This window comes from Triplophysa rosa, linkage group LG15, assembly GCF_024868665.1.
Source record: "Triplophysa rosa linkage group LG15, Trosa_1v2, whole genome shotgun sequence".
Classification (NCBI taxonomy): Eukaryota; Metazoa; Chordata; class Actinopteri; order Cypriniformes; family Nemacheilidae; genus Triplophysa; species Triplophysa rosa.
In genome coordinates, this window is record NC_079904.1 from 13,451,837 (window position 1) to 13,472,526 (window position 20,690).

At 39.3% G+C, this 20,690-nt stretch overlaps 1 protein-coding gene across 4 annotated transcripts in view; it reads right to left on the reverse strand.

Moving 5' to 3' along the window:
* Positions 1-20,690, reverse strand: part of clocka (clock circadian regulator a) — a 65,260-nt gene extending 44,570 nt beyond the window's left edge. For 2 of the 4 annotated variants that reach the window (XM_057352579.1, XM_057352575.1), the window contains exons 1-2: positions 20,579-20,690; positions 394-490 (exon numbers count right to left, since the gene is read on the reverse strand). The gene's annotated coding sequence lies outside the window, so the exon portion shown is untranslated. Of the gene's footprint in view, positions 1-393; positions 491-18,662; positions 19,647-19,705; positions 20,315-20,578 lie in introns of those variants that run through there. The other 2 variants (XM_057352577.1, XM_057352578.1) reach the window with 2 other exon arrangements.

Below are 20,690 nucleotides of genomic sequence, written 5' to 3' on the forward strand. Positions count from 1 at the left end.
TTCAATCTACAATTCAACCCTTGTTCATTGAAAAGCACAGTAACCACAATCATTTCTGAGATGTTTCATGCAGGTTACAGGTTTTTAGTTCAGCTATATCTGCTGCTTTTGTGAATCAAGTCTGTTCAGTAATTTTATTCACAATTATCATGTTCAGTGCTAGTTCATTCCTAAAAATGTCAGCAAGTTACTACTGTTTATATTCTGCAGCTCCCAATGCCACTTTATTCTGTATACAGCAGTAGAATGGGAATGATCTAAAATGTTAAAGCCTTTCTTCATAAACAGCATATTCTTCTATAGTCAGTCAGTCACATACATTGACCATAACAAGTTAACATAACCAGCAAGCGTGCAGTTACTCATTATGTTTGCATCACAAGTATTTCCTACCTTCTTTAGGTGGGGAAAGGTCTTGGAGAGTGCCTGTAGATTGTCATTGAGCGTTTTAGTCCAAACAGAAAAGTCAAGCCCGATGGTAATGAAAACCCTGCGGATGCAAAAAGGAATTTTTAAGCACTCTTTCCTACTAGCATGAAAACGTAACAAACATAGTACCATGGATAGGATATTTACAGTATGTTACGCCATTCTGACATTTTAAAATAAATCTGAACCGCAAGACCGAACGAATGAAAGCAAAAGGTAAAACGAGCAAAAATGTTATACAGAATACCCCTAGCGGTCCCGCTGTAAGGGTTTGGGCTTGTGTAACAACATATATTGTCATGCTTCTCATTTTTCACAATTTTGCTGAGTTAAATTTTCTGCACAAAAATGTGTCAACAAACGAGGTCGCGCTTTAAATGTGCGATGTGCTGCCGCGTGTACCCACAGACTTTAGCCATGTGTGTTGTGTGTAGGGCTGGACCAGAATATTCGATTATTCGAATATTCGTTCGGTGGGTTGGCATTCGATTTTCTTAATTTTGAAATTCGAATATTCTTTTTTTCAAACACCTGGCATCCCCTGCGAAGCAGTTCTCATTCGTGCTTGAATATGAATCGCCCATGAGTGAACGTCATGATTTAGTTAATCTGGAAGAGAAGACAAAAATGCCAAAGACCTCAGGTGTGTGGGAACACTTTAAAGGACAAGACAAAGGCAGCGAATCGAAACTGGCCTACAACAGTACATCAAGTTTGAAAAATACTTTGTGATTTATTATGTGTTTGAATTTATGTGTGTGTTGCGCAGATCTGCTTATGTTATCAAAACAACACGATGCTTTGCTCTGTTTTGTCTGCGCAGCGCTGCATTATGTCCGACAAACCTAATATTTGGAGCAGTTTGGGACCCGGTAAGGACACAGGTTGCATGTCACTATGTCGCACGTATCCAAAGTTTTTTTCTTACAGTAACAGCTGAAGCTGAATAAGGAGTTTAAACAGATTCATGCCCGTCATTAGGCCTGTAGCGATGCTTCGACGTCATATTTTTGCATCGACGCTTCGCCACAGCTCGCCACACACACACGTGGGAGACCAAAACATTGCAGAATGGAGGACGAAACAGCAACCTCCTCACATAATTCCGAACAAAGCCCCAATAAAAGAAAAAATCCTAAAAAAACAGCTCGCCCTAAATCTTCGAAGGTATGGGAATACTTCAAATTTAGTCCCAAACGTAAAGGTGTCGTTATTTGCGCTCTTTGCCAAATGGTGTTGGCATACCACACCAGCACAACGGCAATGTTGGAGCATCTGAAACTGAGGCACCCCTAACCCACTTGTGAAGGAGACAATAACAAGTAAGTACTAACGTTGGCTAAATTAATTTCATGTTTGTGTAGTGTGTAGTGTAGCTTGAGCTTTGCGCACTTCGGTGGTGCTAGCTAACTATCTTAGCTTTCCGTGCAGTTTGTTCTTGCTAGGTAGCTACTGGCGCCTAGACAGCTGTGTTTAGCTAACGTTAGTTATCATCTAATGTTGGCTTGAATGGAAACTATCTTACGGCTGCAGACAGTAGCTGATGTTAGCTAACGTGAACGTTAGCTACTAACCTAGCACGAACAAACTGCACAGAGAGCTAAGATGCGTTGGTTACTTGGTTAGCCTAGCACCACCAAAGTGCACAGCTGCTAGATAGCCACGTTAGCATTCAAATAAACTAATCATAGCATAGCACTGCAATGAGATTAAGAGTAGATTGATTTTTGATCATTATTAGATTGATTTGATCAATTAGTAGATTGATTTTTGATATTGATATAGATTTTTTTGGTATTTATTTGAGATACATTATGTTTTTTATTAATCGAGCAACAGAAAAATTATCGTTAGATTAATCGCCCAACTAGTCGTTATATTAGTTGACTAATCGATAAAATAACCACCAGATTAATCGTTTAATAAATAATCGTTTACCCCCAGCCCTACCCGTCATGCGTTTAAATCTGCGTCTCTGGCGTAGTTGGCAATCAAACTGCGTCCTGTGCCTGAGCAACAAACAAGAAATACTCAAAACATTTTTCTAAACTAATGTAATAAAGAAAGGAAACGAAATGTATCTAATTTACCATTGAAAACAAAACGGTTGGCTGCAACAGTTTAAACAGTCTCCTTCATGTTATGCATTTAAATCCACACTCCAGCGTAGTTGGCAATCAAACTATGCTAGCACCTGAACCACAAACAAAAACTACTCCAAACATTTTTCTAAATTAACTTAATACAGAAACTGAACGAAATATAATTTGCCATTAAAAACAAAACGGAACTATTTTAATGCCGCTTCCAGCTCGCACTGTTGTGTAGTTTATTCATTCTGAATTTGTCACGTGTCCATATTTGCACCAAAATGCAACACTGCACTCCCTTGAGTTCGCAGCAACACACCCGCCACTTGTGAAGTCGATTGGATGAACGGTTCATGCCATAATACAGATGCAAACAGACAGACAGAGAGATTCCAGACTTTATTAGAGAGAAGAATATGTTCAGTCCCCTCCCTCCGAAGCTTCGAATATTCAGTGTTGATTACTACCAAAGCTTCAAGCTTGTGTGTCGAGGGGGTGTTTGTCTAGTCCTAAGAATGGTTCTGTAACTGCCCCGTTCGCTTCTCCCAGAGGTTCTGATTAGAGATGAAATCACAACTAAAACTAAGCTTCACAAATACTGTGCACGCACGCACGGCTCCCTTTATATTGTGACAAAACGACTGCCCCTCTGCTTATGTCTCATAAACGCAGACACTCTCATCCATCCATGCATACAGTTTACTGGTACCATTTTAAAAGATAAATCTTTTGAATGTGTCCAACCCAAATGGGAAAGTTGCATAGGCAACCACACCTGCGAAAAACAAACCAAAATACCGACTTTAATCGATATATTCTCCTCTGTCTTGTCAGTGTATGGCGCGCGTTCACGAGCACTTGTTCGTCGTCTGCATGTAAACACAAAGTTGCGCTTCCGCATTGTGAGAGCACCGGCATCCAATATGGGCAAGCCCCATGTGGCGTTCGCCGCACAAACCTGTCTACTTTTGAAGTGCTCTCGTCCAAGAAGAAGACGAAGAAGAAGTGCTCTCGTGAACACGCCCCATACACTGACAGGAATATATCGATTATGTGGGTATTTTGGTTTGTTTTTCGCACAAAGCATTCTCGTCGCTTCAAAAAAATTCAACTGAGCCACTATGCGCGGATGGACCAATTTAACGATGTGTTTAGTACTTTTCTGGACCTTGGCAAAAACTGACACCATGGTTTCAATGAGGAGGCCTTGAAAGCTCTCGGATGTCACCTAAATATCTTTATTTGTGCTCCGAAGACGCCGGAAGTTCTCTAAACATGTTTAACGTCATGTGGGTGAGTAAAAAAATTTTTTTTGATTTTTGGATGAAATATCCCTTTAACAAAACTATGGAGTAGGACAATTGTAACTGTGGGAATTATGTTGTGACTAAACGCATTTGAAAGAAATTTAAATGGTCATATTCTAACATCTGTAACAGTTACCACTTTGCCTAGAAATTGTAAAATGATAACCTTGGCATTTTATCAGACAGCTTATCTTATCTTAAGGTCTCACCCTTTTTTAAACAGTACTGAAGGGATTTCCATCTATGGGCGATGGAAAAAATCATAATGAGCCAGTGGGTTCATTAATTATATTTTAAAATACAATTTATTATCAAAAACAGACTAACAGTTAACTTTCAAAACTGTTGGAATTAAATTAAACAAATTCATTAATATGACCTAATTAGACATTGCACTATTGCAGCACAGATGATATTAGACCATTAGAATGGCATGTTTATTCAATCTCGTTTTGACTCAATTGACTTCAGTAAAGGGCGTATTCGTTCAGTAAATTCAACCAATAAAAATGCTCTGTCACTGCTTACACTCTAACACTATTGGCTCATTTCTCTTTGAAGAGAAGAGCTGCACTAGCGTTCTGTTTTATGCGCTTACTACTCTAGCTCGAGTAGTAAGATTCAATGCGTTCAGTGAACCCCAATAAATCTATCAAAAAGACATCTCGCATTTCTTGAATGTTACATATACATGGTTCAAACATTTAATATACAATTATCTAACTCATTTCATTACTTCTTTAATCTGAGAAGGACAGAGCTGGTTTCTTTTGGATTATGTTTAATTTCACATTATGCCCCAGATGAGGCTCTTGGTAACATGCTATTTCATGCATTCTGACTTCTTTACACTGTTAAACGTCAATGTGCTGGCTTAGTTCCAGTCCCTTATTGGTTCTTAGGTTCTAGTCCCTTATTGTACAATTCTCCATGAAAGCATGCCCAAACTTCCATCCTCACAGTGAATAAATGCGATGATGTATTGTGTGCTCGTGCTGTACTGTAGTTCAGTGTTATATTGTGTGTTATATTTACGAGTGTGTGATTCTTGACTAGGGCTGCAGCTATCGATTATTTTAGTAATCGAGTATTCTACTGATTTTCCATCGATTAATCGGGTATTCGATTCGAAGTACTTTTTCTTTATTAAAGAGCATTACTAAATATACAAGAGAAAATAAGACTGGTCTCTTAAAATGAACAACTAATTTGTTTCCTTTTTAGAAAAAATAACATATTTATTGCTGAAATTGCATACATTAATATCTGTGAAAACTAAACCCATTTAGTACATTCCTTTGCCATATTACATTCAAAATACAATATAGACCTAATACAAATGTATAAATAAGAAACATGAATAAAAATGGAAAGAATCATTTCAAAGGTAAACAACTAACTTCAGCTTATGCATGATGCATTTAGTTTATCTAAATTAGTTTTAGTTTCTTTTTTTACTATTAAATAGTAATATATTTGTCCACATAAAAATACTTTTATTTTGGCAGGTCGTCGGAAGACGCTTATTTTTTAGTGTGTCAGCTTCACTCAGTAAAATGTTCTGAAATAAACTCTCAGAGCAACTCTGGAGATGAAGTTCATGTCCTCATTAAGTGCAGTTCATTCACTCAGACACGCAGAACAGACAGATGACGTGTAAATAACAGGATTCGGCGTCCACTAGTCCGCATCTAGTTTTATGGACTCAATGCAGCCGGAAAACAAGTTTCACTCGCAAAATAGACTAAAACTAAGTAAAATAGCAGTTCACCATTTCAATAAGCTATCACTTATTTATCAGCATGAGAAATAAGTGTGAGCGTGTGAACAGACTAAAATGCGTGTGTCTCACGGTGAATGCGTGAGACTTGAGTGCCTGTAACATGAATAGAGTTTCGGGCTGTGAGAGACGGGCTGTGCGTTAGTAATAACGGTCCGTGGGGAAACACAGCGCTCCTTGTGTACTGTAGTTAAATGGATTAAACGAAGCTTCGAGGCAACAAAAATTGCGATGATTTTTGTATTCGAATTACTCGAGTTACTCGAGGAATCGTTTCAGCCCTATTCTTGACAATCACAATGTGCATCTAGGTAACAACGGTCACTTCTGTTACGCATTAGTAAGCACAGTACTTTTTTGCTATGCACTGTATACTACGTTCCCATAACAAAAACAAAAAATACTTTGAGTAGGTGATGACCACAAAAATCAGATCATGCTGTGGTCATCATGTCTGCTAATCTTCATTGGAAAACGTTTACAACACTACTAACAATGCCATGTCTATGCTGTTCAGATCCAACACTAATATTGCTGTAATACAAAATGTAGCCAGTAAACAAAAATGAATTGGATTTTTCAAACATTCCCCATCTGTTCTTGGTCAGACCAATGGTTAGCCCTTCACCAATTCCATGCCATTGGTTGAGCCAATGTTGCTATATCGGGCTGCTAACACAGACTGCAAATCCAACTGGTGCTGAAGAAACTACACACTTCACCTTTAAAAAAAACCTGGTCTTCTGAGCTACTAACACACTTCATATTCCACACATCGCATTGGCATGGTCCACTGAAGTAGAGTCCAGTGCAGAAGGTAGATATTGTAGAGCGAACAGATGGACGCATGCATGCCGGGTTGGGTGGAGTGGAGTGGGAGGATGTTAAGAGCTCTGGGCATCCAAAAAGACTGATCATTCCAACCCACACAGCCACAATGCAGTCACGTGTCCCTCTGGACACAGAGCTGGCACCCAGCATTAGTTAGTCCCTTTGCCAAAACGAAACAAAATCAGGTCTGGTTTCGTCTCTAAGAGCAACAGGGAAGAAATGTAGCATAAAAAACAAAAATGCCAAGGAATTTTCATTTTCTTTGGATCATCTGAGCATCACGAGTGGAAATTCCACCTCTCTGATCAATTACAGATCGGAAATTAATGAAACGCATCTGCTGCAGGGGTTATGAGAAGCAGTGTGAAGCTCTTAGCACACAGGACAAACCTCCTGCGTTACTGTCACATGCCATTAAAAACTAAGTTTAAATGGAAACTACTGTACTTCACATCATCGCAGCCTCTCTTTGACTGAAATAAGCAGATTGGTTATGGCCGATAGACATTTAAGGCACTCTAAATAGAAAAATAAATCTCATTAGAGGTACATGCGCGGTTTCGTTTTCCATCTGTGTGGGCTAAACAGAATGTCATTTGGCAGGCAGGAAAGCAAATCACAGACTCTTTTGAAATGGCGGCTTGCTACAGAAAACAGCTCAGATGGCCCCTTGACCCAAAAGCATTCTCAAATGAAAAACAAACATAAGAGACCGGTTACTGACCTTACAAAGGACGTAAAGTCAGACATAAATATTCCACAAATAACAATGCTAACAAGTAGCCAAATTACACAAACAAACATCTATAAATAAACTAAAGGGCTCGCTCCTGTTCCGTCTAAGTATTTGTATGTGCATTTGAGAAAAGATTTATGAGGTTTTAAATAATTTGAGATGGACCTAAACAGAAAAGGGATTTTAAATTCCTTTAAACAATTTTATCAAGGTAGGACAACATTTTTTTAATGGAGCTGCAGTGTGACGCCTATCTAATATATTGTTTAAATTCATATCATATCATTACACATTTATGTATATGACATTACAGGACAAAAAAATCAGATACTTTTAGCTATCCTGATGTGTGTAAATCTTCCCTCTCATAGGTTTTGCTCACATAAAGTTTTTTTTTTCCAAGTAGTTTTCCCTCATAACCAGGGTAATACTAAATCTGCTGACTTTTTTTAATTCCACCCTAAAATTTGGGAAAAAATCTGCAGAATTCCACAGAATAGTTTTAAAGATGCCATGAATTAAAACCACAATTTTAACCCGAGCTTTTGTTATATAAGAGGGAATCGTATTCACCAGGGCTCTAGACTAACTTTTTGCACTGGTTGCACTGGTGCGCCTTTTCTTAGGTGCACCAGCACAAAAGTTAGGTGCACCCAAATTTTCGACCGCATCGCATTTAACACCACAGTTTTACCAGTTTACTTTTTTTTTTAAATCGCTGTCCATACAGGCAAAATTGACTTATAAATTATTAACTAACAATCTGGTCAACATGAAGTTCTTTATTTGAAGCACAATTCTACAAGAAAGGTAACTTACTGAAAAAGTGTTGGTGCTTAAAGTGCTTCACTGAACTGAAACTTAAAACATCTCAAGATAAATGGACCAGGGCTTGACATAACCTGGGAGGTTGATGGCTCTGTGTCAGAGCATTGCTTATGATTTTCGGACGGATCAGGTCTTAACTTAACATTATTCACGAAAAAGTTGTCAATCGTTCTTTTCATCTTCTCTCATCATCCGCGCTACATCCACTCTGTTTAACTGACGGGCTACAGGCTCCTCACCTCTCTGTCTGACTGCAGCACACGCATTTTCACACGTACACACCAGAGGTTGCGCTAGACTTTTTTATTGTCCGTTATTTTGATTGACAGGCTCGTAAAAAATCCATCAATCTATATTACCAGTCACTATGGTGCAAGGTGGCGTTAGGTGGTAATTAGTATGTTCGTGACGTCATCACGCTGTACTTGCGTCTTGGAACTTGTTGTATTTTAATACAACTGAATGCCCAATAAAGCCATTGTTGTTTATATTCATCTATATATTTAATGTTTTAATGTTCATGTTCATATGTGATTCGATCTGGGAAAACCCAACACATGGTGTAAATTTATATATTACAGTTTTTGATACCAAGCCCTTTCCATATCAGTTTTTATTCTGCTCATACCTTGTGTATGTAACAAAAGTTATGGCTGAGGTCGGCTGAAGCGCTATGATTTTCAGGAACGTAATTTGGAGGAAAACGGGTTTAAAGTTAAGTGATGAAAATAAAAGCACAACAGTCCAGTATCACAAGTAAAAGTCACTTTACAGTGGTAAAAGACTTACTCTAATAACAATTTAATAAAAAAAAACATTTCCCAGTGTTGAAGTCTATAAAAACACTGTACAAAACCGTTTGAATAAAACGAAACTAAGGAAAATGGTGCGGGCACACTTAAAGAACGAGAGCTCTGCCGTTATCACTACACAAGGAAACTAGCAAACATTACGGACAACAACTAATAAGCAGTGAAGCAAGTTTTACCTTGTTTATCATGTGCATAGTGTCTGGACTTTTGATCATCCCTTGTATGTTTTGCGATCAGATAACTCCCGGTGCTGCAGACGGGGAGCTCTGTCATCTCACGAAAACATTGTATAAAAAAACTTTGCATGCCGTAGTTTACACAGGACTGGCGGGAAATGTGCATTGATACTCCTTCATTCTTCATGTTATGTGGTTTACTTTGATAGGTGACCTGTCTTTCCCTCGTCCCAGCGCGACATCCGACTGGTTTTCCCAGATCGCATCACATATGTCTAGTCAGTAACAATGACGGGTGAAAACATGCACATCCCTTCGCGAGCATATCACGCTCTAATGAAGGGAAACGGGGAGTTACAAATTGCCCTCATTGTAATCCATCAAAATGGCTGACGGACGGCCTTCAGATTTTTCCGTCACTGGTAAACATTTTTTGTCAATGACAGAGAATTTTCGGTTAACACGTCCTCTGGTACACACACGTACAGGAAAATCTGGACCACGGCCAATCAGAGGGGGGTCCGCCCTTCACTATTTCTGATTGGTTTAGACCACGATGTGTGTCTGTTGTTGAATCACAGGGAGACTTTCAGAGTCGCGGAGACTTTTTTTCTCCCTCGAACGGCTGGTGCGACCTCAGATTTTTTTTAGTCGCACCATTGAGAAATAAGGTCACATGTGCGACCAAATAGGCCCTTTTCACAATGACGTCACTTAACTTCCGCCTTTTCGCAAAGCAGTGTATCATAACATCCGTCTTACAACAAACAAGAAGAAGAAGAAGAACTTCCGTTTTGCTGTCACGCTGGAATTTAACAACAGTGGAGAAACTGACAGAACACGTATTCAAGTACTTATCCTAGCACCTTCGCTAACACAAAAAGAAAACAAAACACTTACCTTCATAATCAAACAGGTACTGTTCAACGAAGAATTTGTATCCTTTCTCTAGCTTTGATCTTGTCGTTAGCGAAAAAAGATGTTTGTGACAGAGTGGGATGAGGGCCGTGATGCGAGTGATAACGAGCGTCAGCTGCGCGTTGCACCTGCCTGGCATCTCTCTCATCCCGCTCTGCTTGTCACAACGTTGTACATCATCTAGCCGTATTTGTGGCAGACGTGCAAGGGACTTGGTAAACTCCATTCTGAGGCGCTAGCGGAAGTAACTTCTTCTTGAGTTTTACTGGCAGTTGGCAAACCAGCTTATAAGTGCATTACCGCCACCTTATGAACTGGAGTGCTAGCAGAAGTAACGATACACTGCTTCGCGGCAGGGAAGATGCGTGACGTCATGTGAAAATGGCGTATTGGTCGCACTCTAGAGCCCTGTTCATGCAAACATCCTGTAAGTGTCAGAACTGAAAACGTCCTTGTTACTGAGATTACAACTGTTATTGACACCAGGCCCAGCGGATGGCAGGTTCTGGAATGCACCATTGATAGGTTGAACACCGCCTCCACAGAAAGAATATCAACGACTACTTCTCTCGCCCCGCCCACTGGTTCGCGCATGACAGAACTGAAGTAACAAGTGGCGCGGAACCAGATTTAGCTAGCAACTAATAAACAAATATGCAGTTAAATATAGCTAAATATTGTGCCATCCCTGGTTGTGGAAGAATACAGTCGCTGCATAACCTTCCTTCGGATTCCGATATTAGGAATGCGTGGTTAACATTTATTTTTAAAGAAGTTCCAGCTCAAGTGGGAAAAACATGGAGCGTTTGATCGTTTCATTTCTCCGAGGATTCCTTCATGAAACAAGGCACAGATCGACGCTGGATTTGCGGAGAGACTAAAATTAAAAAGCAGTGCTGTGCCATCAATATTGAATCCAATAGGAATGGCGCAGCAATCTATACGAGTAAAACATTTTTGTACCATGCGTCACTATTACTTTGTTAGAGATCACTTGATATTCCCACGGGATTAAGTTAGTATTACCTGTGGACCTGTAACGTTAGTCATTTGTAATAATTGCAGAGGTTGTCTGTGTTCTTAATCCCTTGCGAATCGGGATCTCTGTGATTTGGCGGGCTCATATATAATTTTTCAAGGTTTTATCCACCGTTTGCGAATAATGGAGGCTGTTTTGAAGTGTTTTGTTATTATTTCGGGTGCAGGGTCATATCCATAAGTTACCGGGAGTCTCCCGTTTGTTTATTTATCATGGAAAACTCTCGTTACATTTGAGACCCGCGATCACAGTGATCTTCTGTCCGGTTCGCGATCACAGGTCTCAGATGCTGACAGGTACTGTCATATATCATTAAACACGATACAACTATAGGCTATACAAACTGTACGCAAAGCTTTGCCATCACATCCGGGAAATAAATCAGTAAATTTGAGTAAAATCATCCCGTGCGAATGCGTCACATGAAATACTGATGTGGGGAGGTAATTTATAATTTACAAGAGGTCCCTAGATAATACTAATCTCGTGCGAATGGTGCTAATGTGTAACCTAACGTTACGTGTCTAACCAAATTCACAGAAGGCTCCAACTAAGTTTACTACGCAAACTGCTATCCAATCATAGCACTGGGCATTTACTTCCAAGTCTTCATGGCGGAACACCCATTCAAACCGATCGTTTGACGAGCCGGCCTCAAAACCCGCGTAGAAAATAGTCTATTACTTATTGATTTTGATGTTTTTGAATGTAAAAACCATGCGAACGTCATAAGTAGACCTCATACTACAGTATAACGCAATAAACAAGCCCAGTTCATCGCACCTTTAAATGTGTTCACAACAGAAACAGAAGATATGTAAATAACAATGGCTTTATTGGGCGATAAGCTGTATGTAGAGTAGAATCGAAACGGGTCTGAACTGAAGTTGCAACTTTTTCTGCCTTTACTCGCTCTTGGAAATTCTATAATTCTCACTTCAATCCGGAAATGATTTAGGGCACGGTGCTTCTCTTAATGTTAAAAGATACTTGTAATGTTTAAATGTTACTAAATACATTTAATGTTATTATATAAATCTGACGTTACTTCCGCGTTTGTGGTGGGAAATATCCCACTTCCAAGGTGTCTTGAACGCAGTTTTAAAACTATGTGATGACGTCACGAATATGTTAATTCGCGTGTGATGTCATCAAGTGCCAGTTTCAAAAAATCCTAGCAGAAACACTGCTTTGGTTTTATTTATTTATTTATTTTTATTTATTTATTTATATAGCGCTTTTTACAATTTTCATTGTTACAAAGCAGCTGTACATGAGACATATTGACTAGAAGCATAAAGTTGTACCTGTAAAAACAAGAAAAAGTTGAAAACACAGAAGACAGACATACCCACATACAAAACACTCCACACACACAATATGCACACGTACTAACACACATAGACAGACACACACACACACACACGTACACAGACAAGTACGCACACACACACGCTCAGTGAGAGCACACATTTAAGATAAAGGAGAGAGAAGCACAGGTCAAAAATTAAAGACTATAAATTCCTATATGCAATATTAATCAAGTAAAACTTTAAAATTCTAATTCTGGTTGCTGCAATAAACAATCCCATTAGAGTCTGTATAAATGTGTCCAGGAATTTGTCCCGGGATCGTTAAATTTTGTTCATTCACACTGCCAGTGATTTTCTGGAATCTGTGCGTACGTAATATACTGTCATGTAATGTTATGTGCATTTTTTTGGTGAAAATAGGGTTGGGGTGAAAGATATTTTCTTGCTGTGTTTTTAGGTGGCTGAATAGCCCTTATTTAGTGCCAAATAGGCCTAAATAATCTCTCTTTTTTTGGTTATTATTGTGTAGCATATATTATTGCCATTTGCAAATGACAAAGACGTCAATTTTAAAACAAACACTTATTTGTATTTTTTACTGGTATATGCAGAACAACGAAGAGGAATGAGGCACAAGAACGCAAGGTAGGCTATAGCCAAACGAGATTAAGCTAAATATAAGATAAATATAAAATGTCATATGAAAACAAATAAAAGCACATTTTCCCAGCCTTAATGAAAAAATATAATGGAATGCTGCGTAGTAAAAATTAGCCAGTAGTTTTGCAACATAGCCTAACTGCAATACAAAAGGCATGGTATAATGATTTTTCAGTAATATTATGAACAAAAATGTGAGTTTAAAAATAAGATTATCGGTTTTTTTAAAACAAAGTTTGAGAAACGTTTTTTAGCATTTAGATTTTCTAACCATTTCAGAATAAGCTCATGCATATCGAATGAAAAACCCTTTAATAAAGCATATTGCACATAATGCTATAAAAGCACAACATAAATAAACACTTAGGTCAGGTATATGAATGATCATCATGTTTATATTGATTACAATGTTTTTGTTGAGAAAAACAAGCACATAAATGTTCGGGTGAAAGTTTGGAGTTAGTCTGTTAACAGTGTCTGCACAGAAACTCGTGGGCTTCTCCGCAGCGCAGCGCAGCGCAGCGCAGCGCAGCATGAACACGGCAGATGCACACAGCTGTGTTTTAAAGGTTGGTAAGCGATCAAGTTTATTGAAGCACTGTGTATTTTCATGTTAATAGTTTTGATAAAAGTAATTTCAAGTTTAAACAACGTTTAGAAGCAGACAACACTATTCCCGCATCAGACCTTAAGTTTGGTGATTAGGACTCTTGCATTCATCCATGATTTAGTTAAAGACGAATAGTAGGCCTATTTTTTAGTTTTCTATTTACTAACGAACTAAAATGACTCGCTTCACTATAATTGTTTTCATAGCCAAATTATTTACAATTTATTATAGATACGTGTCATCACTACACGGCTTTTACAGCATTGTTTCTGCCTTTTGTTCACACAGGGCGCTTTCCGGGACTGATCCCTTTTATGTTACAAGGTCCCCTTTCCAGAATCGCTTTTCGGATCAATCCGGGATACGTTTGCATTCACACAGAAGGCACTCTGGCAATTTTACAGCAGTTTTCTGGGATCAATGGTCTGTGTGAATGGGGTTTATGTCACTTTATCTAAGAACTGGCCAGGCCCCATATCTCAGAACCTCAATAACTTCAAAAAGCTATTTGCACAATCTGAGGAAGTGAGGGGCACAGTGTTGCTAAATTGTAAAGGCCTTCTTGTAATATCATCTGTTTTCAGAAATGTTCTTCTGCAATAAACAATTTACAGATCACAGTCATGCCCAGATGTAAACAGCCCCATAAACACACTTTAATCAAAAAGCTTGACATTGAACACAGCTAACAAGGTCAATATGGCATTAAGCCATTGGCTGTCTATTCAGAAATGCCTTCCAAGTACAATAAGGTGTCATTGCAAATCAGGGTAATGTACTAATTTAGAGTTTTCTTCTGTTTTGCTCATTGATTGATCAGCAGATTATTAACCTTTTTAAGGAAATTGGTATTCAATGTAAGTGACATATCAAGCTATGAGAGTTAATGCAAGAGTATGTGTTAGGTCTGATTGAGGAATTACTTTTCAGTAAGTTTTTAAATGTTTTCTCCTCATTTAGCAAATCAATATGCATTCAACAAGATGTCTACATTTCTGTTGTTTAGTAACGATCTTATTATCAGTTTACTAACCTAGCATATCTGACTGTCATTTGAATCATATCATTAAACAGCATGGTGGTACATCATTTTGTAAAATTTAACCAAAGAGCTGCTCTATATTCAGTACATTACAATGTGTAACACGTCTGTCAACCCCAGCTGAGTGGTACAACAAGTGTCATGGCAATAAGCCGGAGCACGGTAAACACCAACACTGACTAACTTATCTTTGGTTTGCTTTTGCTATATTAGAACTAATAAAAAAGAGTGTTTTGGGTGATGACTGTGTAGGTGGGTTTATGGAGATTTTAAAGCCATACTCACAAAATCAAAACATTTCTTCACTGATAAGTTAATTAGCAGGCTGTGTAGTTGTATTGCTATACTTTCACTTCTTTATAAGGCAATTTAAAGAAAACCACTCTCGGGTTAATAGTTAAACCCTGTTCTATTCACCTCTGAAACATCACAAAACTTTCTGGACTTCATTTAGGCGAAATTACATGAATCCATGTAATTGGATTACAAGCAACCCCATCATGCATACACACATGTATAAAACAAACATGCGTCATGACTCATATTCATATGTCCACTCCGTTATTACCTCTAGGGTTGTAAAATGACTTCAGCCAAATAGGTTCATGCAGGTACAGTACTACGCCACACAATGTAAAACCTTATGTATTCCAAATTTTAGATGTGACACCTCAGACCAATGAGTGCGTATACTTGCACAGTCTTACTCCGATTATGCTTAATAAACTGATAACGTGTAAGGTCATGTAAACAAAAGCTAATAAACAGCGTAAGCAAAACCCACTCAGCAGAGGTGTTTTTTTGCCCATTACTCAGAATTCGCGCTGCATGTAAACGCCTTTACCGGTTTTCTCTCCGTTTTGTTTATGTGCGCATGTCTGACAGCGCAATAGTAAAAGTCCCAAACAGAAGTAATTGTAAAAAAACGCATAGAAGTCCGCTCTCGATTCATGCAGTTGATTTAGAAACGTCAAAATGAAGAACTATTGTTCAGGGCTCTAGACTAACTTTTTGCACTGGTTGCACTGGTGCGCCTTTTCTTAGGTGCACCAGCACAAAATTTAGGTGCACCCAAATTTTCGACCGCATCGCATTTAACACCACAGTTTTACCAGTGCACTTCTTTTTAAATCGCTGTCCATACAGGCAAAATTGACTTGTAAATGATTAACTAACAATCTGGTCAACATAAAGTTCTTTATTTGAAGCACAATTCTACAAGAAAGGTAACTTACTGAAAAAGTGTTGGTGCTTAAAGTGCTTCACTGAACTGAAACTTAAACTTGAAACATTTCAAGATAAATGGACCAGGGCTTGACATAACCTGGGAGGTTGATGGCTCTGTGTCAGAGCACTGCTGTCACGACTGGTAGGCGTCAGAACCCAAATGCAGGCAGGCAGTAAGGGGTTAACAAAAACAAGATTTTATTTGAACAAAAAACAGAAACCAGAACACCCACGATGGGGGACAAACACAATAATCAAAGACGCTAACAAAGACAAAGAAAAACTTCCCACGAGGGGGCAAGACAAAAACCAAAGAACACTAAAAAACAACTAACTTAACTAAACAGGACTCACGGACAGGACAAGGCAAGGCAAGGCAAGGCAAGGCTGAGACGCGGGGTCAAATGAAACACCCCAAACATCCATAGAACATCCAAAAGACAATCCACGAGCACAGGACAAAGAAACAAGAGGGTATTTAAAGGGAAGACAAACAAGGGATAACGAACGAAGGCAGGTGTGGAACATAAAACACTCAGGGAAAGATAACAAGGAAACGAGAGGGGCGGGGCCAATGACGAGACACTGGAGAAAACGTATATTATTGTCAAAAGGACAATAATATGTTTCTCTCCACACATAACCAAAAGCTTTGTCATGGCTCTGCTACAGGACCAAGAAAAACATGACTAAATGAAGCAGAGCCATGACAATTGCTTATGATTTTCGGAAGGATCAGGCCTTAACTTAACATTATTCAAGAAAAAGTTGTCAATCGTTCTTTTCATCTTCTCTCATCGGCTACATCCACTCTGTTTAACTGATGGGACTATAGGCTCCTCCTCTCTCTGTCTGACCGCAGCACAGCATTTTCACACGAACACACCAGAGGTTGCGCTAGACTTTTTTATTGTCCGTCATTTTGACTGACAGGCTCGTAAAAAATCTGTCATAATCTATTATTACCCGTCACTATGGTGCAAGGTGCTTTATGTTGTAATTAGTATGTTCGTGACATCATCACGCTGTACTTGCGTCTCGCAACTTGTTGTATTTTAATACAACCGAATGCCCAATAAAGCCGTTGTTGTTTATATTCATCTATATATTTAATGTTTTAATGTTCATGTACATATGTGATTCGATCTGGGAAAACCCAACACATGGTGTAAATTTATATATTACAGTTTTTGATACCAAGCCCTTTCCAAATCAGTTTTTATTCTGCTCATACCTTGTGTATGTGACAAAAGTTATGGCTGAGGTCGGCTGAAGCGCTAGGATTTTCAGGAACGGAATTTGGAGGAAAACGGGTTTAAAGTTAAGTGATGAAAATAAAAGCACAACAGCCCAGTATTACAAGTAAAAGTCACTTTACAGTGGTAAAAGACTTACTCTAATAACAATTTAATAAAAAAAACATTTCCCAGTGTTGAAGTCTATAAAAACACTGTACAAAACCGTTTGAATAAAACGAAAGTAAGGAAAATGGTGCAGGGCACACTTAAAGAACGAGAGCTCTGCCGTTATCACTACACAAGGAAACTAGCAAACAACTAATAAGCAGTGAAGCAAGTTTTACCTTGTTTATCATGTGCATAGTGTCTGGAATTTTGATCATCCCTTGTATGTTCTGCGATCGCGGTCCGGCTCGCATGAGCAGTGGACCGGGGATAACTCCCGGTGCTGCAGACGGGGAGCTCTGTCATCTCACGAAAACATTGTATAAAAAAACTTTGCATGCCGTAGTTTACACAGGACTGGCGGGAAATGTGCATTGATACTCCTTCATTCTTCATGTTATGTGGTTTACTTTGACCTGTCTTTCCCGCGTCCCAGCGCGACATCCGACGGGTTTTCCCAGATCGCATCACATATGTCTAGTCGGTAACAATGACGGGTGAAAACATGCACGTCCCTTCGCGAGCATATCACGCTCTAATGAAGGGAAACGGGGAGTTACAAATTGCCCTCATTGTAATCCGTCAAAATGACGGACGGCCTTCAGATTTTTCCGTCACTGGTAAAAAAAAATCTGTCAATGACAGAGAATTTTTGTTTCGACCTCTGGTACACACACGTACAGGAAAATCTGGACCACGGCAAATCAGAGGGCGGTCCGCCCTTCACTATCTCTGATTGGTTTAGACCACGATATGGGCCTAATGTGTGTCTGCTGTTCAATCACAGGGAGACTTTCAGAGTCGCACATGACTTTTTTTCTCCCTCGAACGGCTGGTCGCACCGGTGCGACCTCAGATTTTTCTTAGTCGCACCATTGAGAAATAAGGTCGCATGAGCCGTGATTGTTGCATATGCAGGTACTGCGGACATGAGAAGAGATATAAAAATACAGCTTCTGACAGTTTCCCCCCTGCATTTTTAATTACTAAACAGACTATCGACGATGACGTCACTGCATGCAAGAAACCTCAAACTTCCATGCAAACGCGGTTTTCTGCATAGCTGGTTTCTTCTTACTATGCATGTAAACACGTGAAAACAGGTTTCTTTTTAAGATGATATTTGATAGATATCGGTTTATTTTGTGCATGTACTCAATGACTCATCGCTCTCCACACAGGATGTCATGTTTTCATCCAAATTTACAGTTTTACTAAACATACACACACATCCTTTATTTCTTATAATAATCTTGCCTTTTATAAGTCCGTACACAGTCACTATATGGCAAACATACTTTTAATAAATTTAACAAAAGCTGCAGCAGGGGATTTGCCTGTAAAATAGCCATTGGATCAAAATCAAGGGATATGTGATGCACTGAACCACTTTCAAACATAGCAAGGCATGCAAGGTTGGTATACATTTACACATGCAATCAAGAGCAATAATGGGCAAACCTGTTAAGTCAGATGGGCATGACTTTGGATGTGGCCAATTGTGAATTGGCTCAAGCCACACCAACATCCTTGCAAAAGGGCCAAATAAACAATCTAACAAGGCAAAAAGTCAGTGGGACTTTCTTGATAGGTTTTTGATGCTCTTATAGGTTCATCATGGGATCCTTTATCTTTACAACAAAACTTCAATAGCCATAATTAACCAAACTAACGCACAACACTATAATGTAGTAGCTTGTTAACAGCAACCAATGACATAAACATGAATAACAAAATGAAACTAACGTAGGGAAAAATGTGTTGGCTGAAAACAGCTGAAGAGTGGGAAATTACATCCTGAAAGAGAAAAAAAACCATTCTTGTGCAGTCTTTGAACTGAAGAACTGGTGTGAATCAACAACTGATATGTTGCTTTCATGGTTTCCTTTAATAGGAATTAAATAGGGCGTTTAATTTATTTACAGGGAGTTATTCACTCTCACGTGGGTGATAAACACACCTTATCTCGACGGAGGTTACACTTTATTCTCTACAGTAGTGTTCATCATGCAACGATTTAAATCAGCACAGTTAACAAGTTCATTTGCTTTGATATAATCATAAAATATAACAAAAATATACATGTAATACGCGTAACACGGACTGTCAAAATAGCGAAAGAAGCTATAAAAGACCAACTCATTGCAAAAACAGCACTAGTCAATGTGCTGTGCAAAGTGACAACCCCAAAACCAAGTGCCTACCAAGACAACATTTTATCTATTACCGGTGCGTTCCCATAAACGTGCACGCGCCTGTGATGCCCAAAATACTCCGCAGGCAGCTCACATAGACCGCGCCACACTGTCAACATATGCTTAGCGTATTTTGGCGACATACAAATCCATAATCGCCTATGGACAGACTGACATAACTATAAACGAAACGGGGGAGACCAGCTCGGCTTCATAAGAGAAACACCAGCTTCGAAGCCATATACCCTCATTTCACCTCTTCTTAAAACCGAAACATTTCTTACTCGAGTCAAAACGTAGATTCTTTACCTTTTTGTGTTTGTACGGTTCAAAACCCTCATAGAAAACCCGTAGGTGAAAGAACGTACACTGTCACACGTTTAAATGAAACGAGAAATACCGGCGTTATCTTCTTATTTTGTCGCGCAGTCCTCGGTCGCTTTATAATTAAACAGAGCAAGCCGTGCAACGCGTAAGTTAATGCAGCGATAAATGTCCAAATCTCCGGCTACACGACGTCCGTGAGATGTTAACTCATTCTCCACGTTGTGTTTAGTAACAGGACATTATGTATTCAGACCAGCTCGCTACAGGTTGCTCTGCCAGAGCCGCGGTAAAACGGTCAGGTTAAATTGGATTTAATTCCCATTCTCACAGTCGCGATCCCAGCGAAAGCAAACGGCTGCATATTACAATAAACGAGCGAATTTAGCATCACGGTTAGAAATCCCCGACCAGAGCCATTTATTCTATGGACATTCTTATAAAATACAGGGTAAAACATGACCCGAAGAACCGCGAGTTTACAGTCGGACAAACGCGAGTCACCTGCATAACCAAGTGCATTGGTGATAAATTTAGCAACAAAGTTTAAGGCGGCGAACCGCAAAGATATATAGTTTATGCACCGACTAAATCATGCAAGGCACGAGAGATGTGCTGGCTTTAAATCAGTTGCAAACATTTGGCAACGCATCATCGTACACTCCCCTTGTCTCACTAGGGTAGAACAAATGTGGGTCACCGGGCCTCCGGATTCTTCCCAAGCAAGCATTAAAAAAAACACACCAGTGTATATTCACCGCAAGTACGCTCGTGTCAAATCGGAAACAAATACGACACTACGGTCGCGCATCTCTTAATCAAAATAACGCTGTTTTACAAGCCCGCTTGTCGCCTTACCTCGTTTATCTGCCGTCCAAGAGGGGGGTTTTCTTGCTCCTTGTTTTGGTTGAGATGGCAGTGTAGGATTGAACTAGAGTTAGAAAAACAGCAGGGCCTACCCCAGGCTTCC